The sequence below is a fragment of the Microtus pennsylvanicus genome, chromosome 13 (assembly GCF_037038515.1).
Source record: "Microtus pennsylvanicus isolate mMicPen1 chromosome 13, mMicPen1.hap1, whole genome shotgun sequence".
Classification (NCBI taxonomy): Eukaryota; Metazoa; Chordata; class Mammalia; order Rodentia; family Cricetidae; genus Microtus; species Microtus pennsylvanicus.
Genome location: NC_134591.1, coordinates 17071503 through 17087127, shown reverse-complemented (window position 1 = coordinate 17087127; position 15625 = coordinate 17071503).

Here is a 15625-nt window from a genome sequence, read left to right as displayed (position 1 = left end):
TTTCCAGATTTAATTGCACAGGGATGTAAAGTCTGTTGTCATATCCAGTTAATGTCCTCATACGTCTTCACTCACTGATTTACCTGGAGCAGCTCCCCATCCTGCCATCTCCATTCAAGGTTATTGTCATGTGTAAATGTATCATTTACTATCTTTACACCATATTTTAATCATTCATGTCATGTTTTTACATGAATCTGTAAGTTAGATATTTTCACACACTCCAACATTTACGCTCATGTTGCAGTTTTCAACACTGGAGACACGCAACTTGGTGTGCAATCCTATGGAAGAAAGCAGTAAGATCTGCAATCATTTCAAGTTGGGCAAATTTGTGTAGGTGCTTGGTGAAGTATGTGATTATTTTAGGCATATTAATTTTATCACAATTTCTTGTCCCTCCTGACAAGAAATGTGGCTATTGTCAAAATAGAAGAACAGCAAATGTGAACCAAGAAAAAAGCATGGTTGACAATGATACCTGTGGGGGTCAATATAGAAAAAAAGAGCAATGGAAAATATTTAAACACAGAACATAATTTTTATTAATTTCTGATATCAGTTAAAAATATGTGTGGATGTGGTAGAAAAATGTTGCCTGTTTAAAAACAGGGACCAGAAACATTGCATGAATATTATGCAGAGATTTGTTCTTTAAAAAGAAATTGTTCTTAGTGTGAGAAAGCAGCTCAAGAGACAGCTGATATCTCGGTAATGTTAAGCATTTTAAAGGAGTAAAGCTTTGAAGATTTTTTAAATTCGCAAGTGAGTATATGATAAAAAGTCACCAAGAACAAGATCTCTGGAGATTTTCTTTCACTGTAAATGTTTTTGATTCTAACCAAAGCTATCATGGGCTCTAGGAAAATGTGAAGTTGAATTTCACTATGTAAAATGAAAGAGATCCCTAGACAATACTGGTCACATGGATCAGGCTTGGCTTTGAATATTTGCTTCATTGTTTTGTTGCAAGCATTCCTTAGAGAACAAGAGAGATTTGCTACTTCCTTGTTAAGGTGCTTTTTGCCTGATGTTCCTAGTGGGTAAATGTTTATCTTCAGGGTTTTGTTTTGCTTTTGAGGTCAAAGAAGCTTTGAGATGAATCACAATAAATAAACAAAGAAGCACTGAGCAGGTACCACATTCCTGTGTGTTCTTCTTGCACACAGCATGATCATGCCCAATCTTGCCTAGCAATGCTTGTAGTATGACTCTGACATATTAGGCCATAGAAATCAGTTTTACATCTATAGTTGACCTTGTTATTGTGATTCTTTCTTCTTTCATTTTCATACTTTATAAAATTAGAAATTGATAATTTCTCTTTCTCATTCAGATAACTTCTGACAACATGATAAACTAAAAAAAAAAACATTTATTTTTTGCTCTGCCATAGTCATTGACATTAGCAATGCTTCTTTAAATGAATTAAAAAAAAAACTGTCTTAAAAAAAGAAAGAAAAAAAATAAATCAAGGCAACACTACAAATCAGAAAATGATTAACAACCAGTTAGCAATTCATGGCTTTAACGTCTGAATTTGGATGTGGATAGTCTATGAAGATAAGAAAGTCCTCACAATTTCAGTGGGAAGGGATGGATGAACAATGCATTCAGAGAAGAAAAAGAGATGTTTTCTTCTTCATGAATCCAAGGATACAACTGACCCTCAGCTTGGGTTTCTTATATTAGATGAACAGATACACTATATCTGTCACAATGTGTCTAGCCCTCCAAAGATTGAGGGTAATTTTCACACATATATCCTGAGCTAAATTAAAGAATAAAACAGCTAGTAGATGCTATCATGACTTGCTGTATGAACAGCACCCTTCTTCCCATACTCACCCATTAGTTCATACTGATATATAGAACAACAAAATATATCAAAACTACCCTGCATTAATACAAGTAGTTTCAAATATTTAGAAACATAGTTATATAGAAGAGACCATCTGAATTTCCAACAATGGAATTTCCAACAAGTCCTTTTGGAAGGATAGGTCATATTCCTTTTAAAGAGGAGGTGTGGAAAGGTGGCACAGGAAATAACAAGTGCACCATATTATAGATAACTTAGGTTATTTTCCCCAGATTCCATCCTTATAATTTTTAAACCTTGACTTTTGAACATGAAGAATGCAAAGGACAATGTGCAAGAAATAAAAAAAAGTACAACTATTTTAATAACATTTTATCTACAAAATGAGTAATGGGCTATACAGCCTGTAGGCCACAGTCATCAAGCTCATGTTGGATGGATCAAAATGAACAGCTTCTTGGACCAGTGTCCTATTACTAAATCTTAGATCCTGGGTCATGATCTAGATCAAATGCCTACCTACTAGGTATATAAAGATAGAAACTTCAGAGAATTATTCATTCAAGCCAATGAGTCAGGATACTAAAATAGAGGGAAAAGTAATGAAAAGGAACCATGAACATGAAATAATTGGCAAATTTAAAATCACTATTAACATTTTTATACTTTGCAGAACTGTAAAATCTCCAACCTACCCACCAAGAAAGCTCATAACAAATGATCAAATCAAGAGAAGTTTTAGAACTTACAAATTGAAGTTTTGGAGTTTGGGTAGGATGCTATGACTTTCTGGAAACTTTTAGGAATGTTTTAAGTCCTTTTGAATGGCATCTGTTATTGAGTGGTGATTTCTTAGTAGTATCATAAGATTTCTGCAGAGTCAGTTCTGAGTGCTGTTCACCAGATCCCAGGAAGCTGCGTTTACATAGTAGAATCCTATAAGCTTGTCTGCAGAAAAAAAATACAACCTTTTCCCTGAGCCTTTGTTAATTGCTCATTTTGAAAGCTTCAGCAGAGAATCCTTAAAATCCATACCTTGCTATGTCATAGAAATCAGTCCTGTTCTCTATGATTACTGAATAGTATGGAAGCTATTCAGCTCATTGCCATGCATTGGGGGAAGATTCCATAGGGTACAGACAAAACATATTTAAAGCAAGCCAACTGTTGTGGAACCTATGAGGGCCTAGAGAATACTGTTGTATTTGTATTCACCTTATATTATGCAAGAAGTGATTGCAGCTAAAGGTCCATCATTAGTTTAGCTCAGAGGAAATGTCTCTATTGTTTTCTATTTCATCTGAGTTTGACATTTAATCTCCATAGTTATATTTATCAGCCCCAGTCCTTTTCTGTTTAGAGAATTTTAAGGACATTGACCTGTTGATGTTTCATTCACTGTCAATGATCGCCACAGTTGCCAATACACTAGATGGGGTAAGTACTTTTTATTTTCCAGATATCCTAGTCTATCTTTTGGTCTTTCTGAAAAGCATCTCTCTAATCTCAGAACTATTGCTTAGACTGATTATGTCCTTGAAAAAAAGAAATTACCATTATGCTGAGAAAGGGTGGAAGCTTTAGGTGGTAAGGATCCTAAATAGCCAGATGAAGCCCATTAAATAGCTATCTCAGACAGGGTGTGGCTAGCATTCTTCCTATAGTATGCTATTTGGGGATGCATCAAAAAATGTCTTGCCTCACAACACATTCTTTTCTAAAATAATTTTTACACATAAATGTTACAGTGAAATACAATAATTGAACACCTTCAATGAATCTGCTCATTGTGCCTGTCATAGAAATAAATCACAATAAATAATAAATTGAGGACTATATGATAGAAAGGATATAATTATTTTAATTGAGTAAATTCAGATGCAAAATTATCTTTAAATAACTTGGATATTATGGTTACTAAGGATATCCTTAGTATAAAATATTATGATATAAACAAAAGATAACATATTAAAATTCAAAATTAATATATAAAAATTCAAAATTTTGATTGATTGGCAAAACCACAGAGATAGCTGTCCTGAGCAAGTGGGAGCTCATGGACTTGAACTGACAGCCGAGGAACCTGCATGGGACCAAACTAGGCCCTCTGTATGTGGGTGACAATTGTGTGGCTTGACCTGTTGGGGGTAGACCCTGGCAGTGAGTCCAGGATTCATCCTGGGTGCATGTATTAGTTTTTATGGAGCCCATTCCTTATGGTGGGAAACATTGCTCAGCCTTGATACAAGGGTGGAAGGTGTTGTTTCTATCTCGACTTGGTGTGCTAAACTTTGATAACTCCCCAAGGGAGGCTTTATCAGCTTCTGAGGACTCTGAGGAGTCAGTGGGATGGGATGGGATGGGATGGGATGGGATGGGATGGGATGGGATGGGATTGGGGTAGGGAGGTGGGAGACTGGAGAAGGCTAGGGAGAGGGAACTGGGATTGGTATGAAAAATGAAAAAATAGATAAATAAAAAATAAAATCAAAGGGGGAATAAAACCAAATTCATCAGCAACTAAACAAATTGATATAGTTGTTGGACTTTAACAATAGTAAAGGATTCAGAAAGAAGAGAGTTGGATAAGTACGCTAATGTATTTCAGTTTAAGAAATGAATACCATATATGCCATTACTATTGGGTTTCAATTATTTAAGAACTGAATATCCAAATATATTATTTAAAAAAATCAACACATTTCAAGCAAATTACATATTCCTAATTAAACTAGGAGATAATAAACACATAAAAATTCATAGTCAAAATCTCTTAAAGTAATACATTTATAATACAACACCTACACATAAAACTAGGAACCATTGGGAAGATGGGATGGAAGATTCTATTAGCCAGAATATCAGGACTTCTGCAGCAAGATGGTATCTTCTAATGAGCACATGAATAAGTTTTTACAAAACAACATTAAGTGCAAGGGAGTGAAGTAATGGGTGGAACTTCAAGGTATTCTGGAACGATTCAAGGCTGGATATGTCAAATATATGCTATGAAATTCTCAAAGATTTTTCTATGTTTATGACTAAGATTAAAGAAAATTTAACATTTTTGAAGTACTGGAAATATATTTCCTAACAAAAATAGTCTATATTAAGATTAGAACTAGAGCAAGCAAAATAAAATGTTTGCAAGAAAATTTTCTATAATAACACACTTAAAAATTATGATAATGGGAAGAATTATGGGACTTAAAACAGTATAAAATATCAAAATAAATTGAATTTAAAGTAAAAAATGGTTTGAGTAAAAATTAATATATTGCAACATATTATTATAAAATCCAAAGAACAAATTACACACACACACACACACACACACACACACACACACACACACATATTGTTTTTTTCTTAAATATAGCCCAGACTAAAATCTTTGGAAATTCACATGTCTCAATCATCTTTATACTAGGATTATAGTCAAGAAACATTATAAAATATATTTAATAGGATATATTATATATTTAATTCATTTAAATGTGAGAACTTTATAAAATATGAAACTTACATGAAATAATAAATACCTTAAAATTATATAAAAATAGAGTTGGATAATAGTGTGCATTGAATCATATGGAGAAATGTAATAATTTAAAATGTAGACTTTTAAAAATTAGATTTAGTTTAAGTGGCAAACATTGGATTATAAAATAAAGCACCAAAGAGTAATGGCGTAATTCATTTGTATTCAATAGTATATTGCAGAATTTCAAAATAAGGCAGATATAATTTGTAAATTTAAAACCTACTTTCTAATAAGAAAGAACATTAGGTCTGGCGTGGATGTCTAAGATGAGTTGGGATTGGGAAATAATATGATTTCAGTATAATTTACAAAATTTCCAAAAATTAAATAAAATACCTTATTTTTTCCAGAATTTATGCAATAATGTCTTTCAAACATGACCAAGAGATCATGTCACCAAGCAAATAAATGCTTATAACAGTCCTGTTGCTATAAATGGGAGATCAAATTGTATCAGTCTACATATAAACATGAAACACAATTATCCAAACAATTAAATATCACTAAACCAAAACAATGTCATTTTTTATCACCAAAACTTACAAAGAATAAAATTATATCTGAAAAATTCTTAGGTTCAAGAGTGATATTGTAGATAAATTTATGGGGTGTGTGTTTTAATTGGTTGTTTTTGTCTGTAATGATCCCTAATGCAAAGACAAGTTTCCTTGTTGAGGGCTACTCTTACCTGTAGAAATCAGTTCAAATATTTCAAATGTAATTAGAGATGATGTTAGCTTAGTAATGTGGTGGTTCTAGGTTCTCCTTCCAGGTCCATCAAAAACAAATCTGATGCTCGAGAAAGAAGGGGCAGAAAAAATTGAAGTTAACTAGAAAAACAAAACTAGATTGATTTTTCCCCCAGAAACATAGGTAGTTTGGTATGAGATTGTATCTCCTAAAAATGTCAGAAATTACATTCAGAAAGTCTCACCACATGACTACCTAAACATGGACAACAATAAACATACCAACATGGATGGGGTAAAGTCCAAAAAACTTCAACCCCACACAGGTGACTAAGAAATGCTGAGAGTGGGGGAAAAAAGTCTTCCCCAGAAAATACCACAACTGGTTAGCCACCACTCAATCATCCAGTCATGGATATGTATGAATATTTAAAAACATACATACAAATAACATACAGACTGTTCATTTATCTTTAAGTAGAGATACAAGTTCTTGAATGAATGTGGTGACTATATAGATGAAACGTTTCAGAACACCATAAATTACCTCTATCCTTTTAGAAACATTCTACAAGGAACTAGTCTAACAAAATATTTTGAATTAAAAGGATATCATTAAACTGGGTGGTGGTGGTGCACACCTTTAATCCCAGCACTCAGGAGGCAGAAGCAGGTAGACCTGATGCAAGCTGCTCATAAACACCATTTAAGTGTTTGGCGGCATAACCTCTTAGAAGAGCTGTAAGGTTTTTTACACTAAGGTTGAGTCAGAAAGCCTTTCTTTTTTTATGATTTTATTTATTTTTTTTTATTGAAAAAAAATTTCTGCCTCCTCCCAGCCTCCCATTTCCCTCCCCCTCCTCCCTCTCCTCTCCCTCTCTCCTCACTCCTCTCCCCCTCCCTCTGCTGTCTGAAGAGCAGTCAAGGTTCCCTGCCCTGTGAAAAGTCCAAAGTCCTCCCCCTCCATCCTGGTCTAGGAAGGTGAACATCCAAACTGGCTAGGCTCCCACAAAGCCAGAACATGAAGTAGGATCAAAACCCAGTGCCATTGTCCTTGGCTTCTCAGCAGCCCTCATTGTCCGCCATATTCAGAGAGTCCGGTTTTATCCCATGCTTTTTCAGTCACAGTCCAGCTGGCCTTGGTGAGCTCCCAATAGATCAGCCCCACTGTCTCCGTGGATGGGTGCACCTCTTAAAGGAGCAGGGAAGCACATATCTTAATTAAGGGAGCAATCTTAGGGTTGGCAAGAGACATGGACCTAGAGGGGCTCCCAGGTGCCCAGGGCGATATCCCCAGTTAGTTCCTGGGGCAGCTGATGATAGGGAACCTGAAATGACCCGATCCTATAGCCATACTGATGAATATCTTGCATATCACCATAGAACCTTCATCTGGCAATGGATGGAGATAGAGACAGAGACCCACACTGGACACCGTACTGAGCTCCCAAGTCCCAATGAGGAGCAGAAGGAGGGAGAACATGAGCAAAGAAGTCAGAAAGCCTTTCTTAAAGAACCCAAGCCTCTGGTTGCAACCATCAAGCAGAGCCTATCAGAGAAAAGATAATTATCAAGAAGCTGCACTTGACTCTGTTCTTGTCTGTCTAGAATCTTCTTTCTTTTCTTAAAGATTTCTAAAACCTAATGTGGAAATTCTTGCCAAATATTTGACCACCATTTTTATTTGGAGACTTCTGTCCTGACCAGTTCTGCAGCTTTAATCAGTGAGGCACTCCCATCTTACTTCCTCTGCATCTGGTTGGGGAATGCATCTCTCTGTCTTTCCTCTTCCCAGAATTCTCCTATTCTGGTTGTCACACCTATATTTCCTGCCTGGCTATTGCCCAATCAGTGTTTTATTAAACCAATATGAGTGACAAATCTTAACAGCATACAAGAACATTATCCCACAGCAGTAGGATTCACTGACTCTGAGAGCAACATTATAGGAAAGTGTAGCCATAAGGTCAGCGCAGAGAAGCTGATTCAGGTGTAGACCCAGAGCCAGCAAAACTTGTTAGTATTGCTCACATGGTATTGATTTGGAAGGCATTAAAGAAGCAATACTGACAGCATCATGGAATCCAGCTTCATGGCTGCAGAAAGTAGTTAATGTCAGGAACTATATGGTAAAACTGGATTTTCTTCAAGGAATCAGTGAAAAGTTACTGTATGAACCTGTGTGAATTAAATCTGGGTTATGATAGAGACTCCAAGATAGTAGAGATATGGCATATCTTATGTGACTCTAGAATAAGATAAAACTGTGACATCTGGGGAAAGTGGCTAGGCCATAGAATCAATCCATCCCAGATACATCTCAGGCTATGGGTGATGGAAGTGGTAGCAGAACTGAAGGAACAGGGATGGATTAAATTTTTATCATGAATCACAGGTGCTTCAAATATAGCTATAGGTTTTTGTGTTTGCCTTGAATGATCTTCATTGTGTTTTTTTCTCATCACTCCATCCTTTGTTCCAATTCTTTCATTTTGAAATAAAAATGTTGACTGCTTGTCATTCCATATGTTAAAAGCTTGAAACTTCTTTTGTATTTTATATGAAATCAGAGTTAAGGCACTTCTAAAATGTTGGAATTGTTGAGAATGTGAATACTTTTAAAATTGAGCAGAACTTACTTTACATTATAACATAGGCAAGGCCTTGGGTTTGTGTTATTGCGAAATAATGCCATACCCATGACAACTCCTGTAAATAAAAACATTTAATTGAAGGGGTTTGCTCACAGTTTCAGAGGTTCAGTCAGTTATCTTCGTGATGGAGAGCACAGTGGGGGGCATGGCAACATGAACAAAAACGATGCTGGAGGTGAGAGCCTTATATCTTCACTCAGAGGCAACAGGGAATTGACTGACGGTCATGATGAAAAAGTTTTAGCAAAAGAGACCTCACTGCTCAAAATTTCACCCTCACAGTGAAACACTTCCTCCAACAAGGTCACATCTCTTAACAGTGCCACTCCCTTTGTGGGCCATTTTCTTTCAAAGTACCTCATTCTACTCCTTGGCCTCACAAAGCTTATAGCCTTAACATAACACACACAAAATATGCATCCAGTCCAACTTCAAAAGTCCCTATAATCTTTAACAATCTCAAACTTGTCTCTAAGTCTAGTCTCTTCTGAGATGCATGGCATTATATTAATTGTAATACCCCTGTAAAATTAAAAATCAAAAAGCTGATTACATGCTTCCAACATATAATGGCACAGGATACACATTACTACTCCAAAGCAAAAGGAAAGGCACATAATAAGGAAATACTAGAGAAAAGCAAGACTGAAAATCATTTGGGTGTCAGGTAATGGTGGCTCATGCCTTTAATCCCAGCACTCAGGAGGCAGTGACAGGCAAATCTCTGTGAGTTCAAGGCCAAGCTAGTCTACAAGAGCTAGTTTCAGGACTCCAGGCAAGGCTCCAAAGCTACAAAGAAAAAAAATGAAAAACAGAAAACCAGCTGGGCAAATTCTAAACTCTGTAACTCCATGACTAATTTCAACAATCTCTTCACGTATCCATCTCTGTTCAGCTTTATTGTTTGCAACACATTTCTTTCTCTTGGGCTAGTTCCACTACAGTTTAGTAGCCCTCCGTGACATGTAGCCCATAATTCTGCCATCTCTAACATCAAAGGAATTACTTTGGCATCTCTAATATTTTAGATTCTCCAAGGCAATACAGGCTACAATTTCCCAGCTTCAAACAATGTCTGCTCTACATGGCCTCCATGCAGAGACACCAGTAACACATGCCTAGCCTTAGTAGCTTTATTCCATAACTCCTTTCTTCTGTCCTTAACTCTAAAGCCAGTATCACCTGTGGACAAAGTTGCCATATTCTGCTGCTTGCTGGGACTGTAACATGGCCCCCTCATTCAACTACACCTTCATCAGTTTTCTGTCTTTAATACTTTGACTGCTTGAAATTTGTTCTGCAAAACAGGCTGGACTAAAACTCAAAGATTTGTTAGCCATTGTCTTCCTAGTGCTAGAATTAAAGACATAGCCCACTACACTTAGATCTAAGCTTTATTTTTTTTATTTTACATACCATACACTATTTTCCCATTCCCTTCCCTTACCTCCCTTCTACTCCTACTCCATGTTCCATTCATCCTCCTTGTATTCAGAAGGTGTAGGACCTTCCATTGGAGGCAACAAAGGAAGACATATCAAGTTGAGTCTAGACCAAGCTTCTCCTTCTTGAATCAAGGTCGGGCAAGGCATCCCACAATACCAAAAAGCCAGCTCATGAATCAGGGACAGGTTCTGGTTCCGCTGTTTGCAACCCCACAAAAGACCAAGCTTAGTAACTGTCACCTTCATGCAGAGGGCTGGGTTGGTCCATGAAGACTTCCTAGCTGTCAATTCAGGGCGCATGAGTTCCCAAAAGCTCAGGTCAGCTGTCTCTCGTGGTTTCCCTGTCATGGTCTTGACCCCACTTGCTCATATTACTCTTCCTCACTCTCTTCAACTGAACTTCCCAAGCTCTGCCTAGAGCTTGGTTCTGGATCTCTGCATCTGCTTCTGTTAGTGACTGGATGAAGGCTCTGTGATGACAGTGAGGGTAGTCAATATCTCATTACAAGGGAAGGTAAGTGGAACACTCTCTTCAGTATTGTTAGATGTCCTCGTTGGGGTCACCCTCATAGATTCCTGGGAGTTTCCCTGGCATAAGATTTCTCTCTAACACATAATGTCCCCTTCTATAAAGATATATCTTTCATTATTACCCCCTCCATCTTGCCATTACCTCAATCATTCTTAGCCCTCATGTTCATATCCCAATCTCCTCCCCTCTCTCTCCCACCATTAGTTTACCCAGGATATCTCATCTAGTTCCTCCTAACAAGGAGATCCAAGGTCCTCTTTGTTCCCTGGCATTTCTGGAAATGAGTATTGTAACTTGATTATCCTTTGCTTTACATCTAGTATTTACTTACAGGTGAATACATACTGTGTTCATCTTTCTGGGTCTAGGTGATATTGTCTAGTTTCATCCATTTGCCTATAACTTTCATAATGTCATTGAATTTTCCCCATCTCAGTAATAATCTAATGTGTAAATGTAGCACATTTTGTATTTATTATTTATTTTAAGATCATCTAAATTGTTTCCAGGTTCTGGCCATTACAAATAATGTTACTATGAAAAAAGTTGAAGAAGTGGCCTTGTAGTATGATTGAATATGCGCAAGAGGGTCTTGAGAAAGATTGATTTCCAATTATTTTGTGAAAATGCCAAGCTAATTTCCAAAGTGACTATACAAGTTTTCACTCTCACAAGCAGTGAAGAAAGTTCCCCTTATTCTTCATCCTCTCCAACATAGGCTATCATTAACATTTTTGATCTTAGCCATTTTGACAGTTGTAAGATGGTATATCACAGTTATTTCGATTTACATTTCCTGAATAGCTAACAATGTTGAACCATATTTTAAGTATATCTCAGCTATTTTAGAGTTCTTTCTGCTGATAATTCTCTGTTTAAATCTGTATCCCATTTATATTGGGATTATTTGATATTTTGATGTCTAGTTTCTTGAGTTCTTTCTGTTTTAAATATCAGTACTCTGTCAGATCTGGGGCTACTGAAGGTCTTTTCCCATCCTGTAGGCTGCCATTTCATCTGTATCCTTTGCCTTACTGAGGCTTTTTGGTTTCAGGAAGTCCCATTTATTAATGATTGGTCTCAGTGTCTCTGCTTTTGGTGTTATATTCTGGAACAGGTCTCCTGTGCTCACGTATTCAAACTTACTTCCCACTTTCTCTGCTTTTAGTTTCAGTGTAAGTTGTTTTTTTTAGGACTTTGATCCTCTTGAACTTGAGTTTTGTGCAGGGTGATAGACATGGATCTATTTTCATTCTTCTACTGGCAAACCCAATTCAAGAACACATTAAGAAATCATCCACCATGAACAAGTAGACTTCATCCCAGAGATAAAGGGAGGAATCAACATACGAAAATCTGACAAAATCTACCATATAAACAAACTGAAAGAAAAAAAGCCAACATAATCATCAAATTAGGTGATGAAAAAGCTTTTGACTAAATTCAATAACCCTTAATAATAAAGGTCTTGGAACAAATCAGGGATCAAAGGAACATACCAAAGCATAATAAAAGCAATCTACAGCAAGTGTTCAGCCAACATCAAACTAAACAGAGTGAAACTGAAAGTGATTCTAGTAAAATCAAGGATAAGACTCTTTACTCTCTCCATATCTATTCAATATAGTCCCTGAGGATTTAGCTAGAGGAATAAAGCCACAAAAGATCAATGGGATTCAAATTGGAAAGGAAGATGTCAAACATTCACTTTAGTAGATGATATGATAGTATATAAAAGTGACCCCGAAAATTCTACTAGGGAATTCTTATAGCTGAAAAAATACTTCCAGTAATGTGGAAAAATACAAAATTAATCCAAAAAATCAGTTGCCCTCCTATATCCAAATGATAAATGGACTAAGACAGAAGTCAGAAAAACAGCACCTTTGACAGTGGCCATAAGTAATATAACATATCCTTGGATAACTCTAACCAAACAAGTGAAACACCTACACGACAAAACATTATGTCTTTGAAGAATGAAATTGGAGAAGAGATCAGAAAATGGAAAAATATCCCATGTTCATGGGTCAGTAGAAATAACATAGTAAAAATGGTAATTATACTAAAAGCAATCTACAAACTCAATGAAGTCACTATCAAAATACCTACATATTTTTCAAATTCCTGAAAATTCTACCAGGGAATTCTTATAGCTGAAAAAATACTTTCAGTAATGTGGAAAAATACAAAATTAATCGAAAAAATCAGTTGCCCTCCTATATCCAAATGATAAATGGACTAAGACAGAAGTCAGAAAAACAGCACCTTTGACAGTGGCCATAAGAAATATAACATATCCTTGGGTAACTCTAACCAAACAAGTGAAATACTCAACTTCATATGAGCAAAACAAAACCCCAGTATAGCTAAAACAATCCTGTGTAATAAAGGAACTTCTAGAGTTATCACCATCCCTGACTTCAAGTACTACTATAGAACTATACTAATAAAAACAGTTTGATGTTGGCATAAAAATAGATATGTAGATCAATGTAATTGAATCAAAGACCCTGACATAAATCCACATACCTATGAACACCTGATTTTGACAAAGAAGCCAAAATATACAATGGAAAAAGAAAGCATATTCTACAAATGATCCTGGCATAAGTGGATAACAGTATGTAAAAGAATGCAAATAGTTCTAAGATTTTCTTTAATTCTTTTGCACAAGTTGGAAACCTAGATGAGTATGATCTTACCCTGACGTATCCAGTCCCTTCATTCCATTTCTTAATCTGTTTATCTCCTTGAACACAGAATTTAGCTCTATTCTACTTCCTGGTGTTCTTTTTTCTCACCAAAATTACATTTTGTAATTTACTCCGCTAAGGTTGCTCCTTTTTATTATAAATTTTCATTAGAATTACCACTAATATCCTCACAATAGATTCTATACTAGACTGTTTTGAGATTTCTTCTTTCAATGGAATTAATCCAAAACTCTTCACTTTAGTATCAGGAAGACTCTTTAGATAAAGTCAAAAGGCAGCCACTTCCTTCACTGAAATATTACCAGAATAATTACCAGGCAACATACTAAAATTCTTCTCTGATACCTCTTGAGATAGCTTCTGACATTCAAATCACTCAGCACCATTGTCTTCCATGCTCCTTCTAGTATGCCCCATTAATTAATACTTAATGCTTTCTCCTGCCTTCTTAACTCAAATGCCAAAGTCCATATTATTCCAAATGAAAGTCTATCACAGCAATAACCCATGCCCTGTTACCAACTTCAGTCTCAGTTAGATTTTTGTTGCTGTGAAGAGACACCATGATGATGACAACCCTTATAAATGAAAACATTTCATTGTTGGGGTTCACGTAAAATTTCCAGTGGTTCAGTTCATTATGGGGAGCACAGAAGCATGCAAGTAGATGTGGTACTGCAGCTGAGAGTCCTACATCTTGACTCAAAGCCAACAGAAAGTCAACCTACAGGCACACTGAAGGAAGCTTTTGCAAAAGGGAACACATAAGAACACACTTCCTCCAACAAGCCCATACCTCTTAATAGTGCCACTCCCTTTTGAGGCCACTGTCTTTCAAACCACCAAACCCAGGATAACTAAAAGTGAAATACATGTATGTCGAGTTGACAACAAATGGAATTGTGACAGTTAATATGATTGTCAATTTTACAGAGCCTAAAATAACCTGAGGAAATGGGTGCATAAACATACCTGAAGGAACTTATTTTATTAGGCTACTTGCTGTGGGTGTACTCAACTATTTTGTAAACAGGACATCCTTAAGTAGGACTTAGGAATAATAAGCTCATTTTTCCTTATTAGTTAGTCTTGCCAGAGTGTTTTGTAACAACAATAGAAAATTCAGTATTTAGATGGTTGAACTGTGATTATAAACAAGTATTTCATCTTTACATAAAACTCTGTCTTCAGATAATTTTTAAAGTTTCTTCTTAATATATACAAACTAGAAATAACCCAAAAATTGTATAACTAGTCTAATGAACTTTAACACATCCATATTATGAGTATTGTTAAATTATAAAGTTAATAGTTATTGATAAAGTTAACAACCTGGAAAAATGTCAAGAAATTTTGCTTAGAGAAAGAAGATCAATGTTAAAACATTCTTCAGTAATTTCATAGCATGTGACCTCACTTATATAACATTCTTAAAATGATAAATTGTGTGTGTGTGTGTATGAATTTTTGTATACAAGACTTTGAAGGAGATGCAAGAGACAACATGATAGAATCTTATGATGACATGATACTCTGTACTGTGGTAATGTCACTGCCAACAACCAATTTTGAAATTTTACTACAAATTTTTACGATGCTGCCACTGGGAGAAAATCCCCAAAGGTAGTCAAATCTCTGCAATTTCTTACCATTTGCTATTGTTAAACTTGATTGTTACTTTCACTTCATGCAAAAACACCCTGAAAAGTGCTAAAGTTATTTCTGGTGTGCCAGTCAGTGCGTTTCAAAAGACAATTGGCAAATTATTGAGTAGGTTGATGAAACAAACTGCCTGAAGCATGGGAGGTACTCTCTAAGGGACTGAAGTCTCAGATGGATTGTGAAAAAGGAAGTGAGAATCTCACCTTTATTTACATTTTAGAGTGTATGACTGTTGCTGCTGATTTTATCATGGACATGGAATTCCAGGCTCCTCAGTCTTTGACAGTGACTTCACACTACTGAATGTCTGGGGACTTCTTACACATATTGGGGAAGCCTCAACTCTGCCTCTTGTTCTGAGATTTCTGTTCTGTATACTAAGCAGCAGTACATATCAAACTATTCAATTTGTACACAGCCACCATGGGAATGCTCACCTTTAACATTTCAGCCAAGCTAATAAATGTTCTCATAATTTTACATATTAATGATTCTGTTGCTCTGGAGAATCTTGACTAATAAGCATGTACATAAAACCTGTAAATAATGAAAGAAAATAT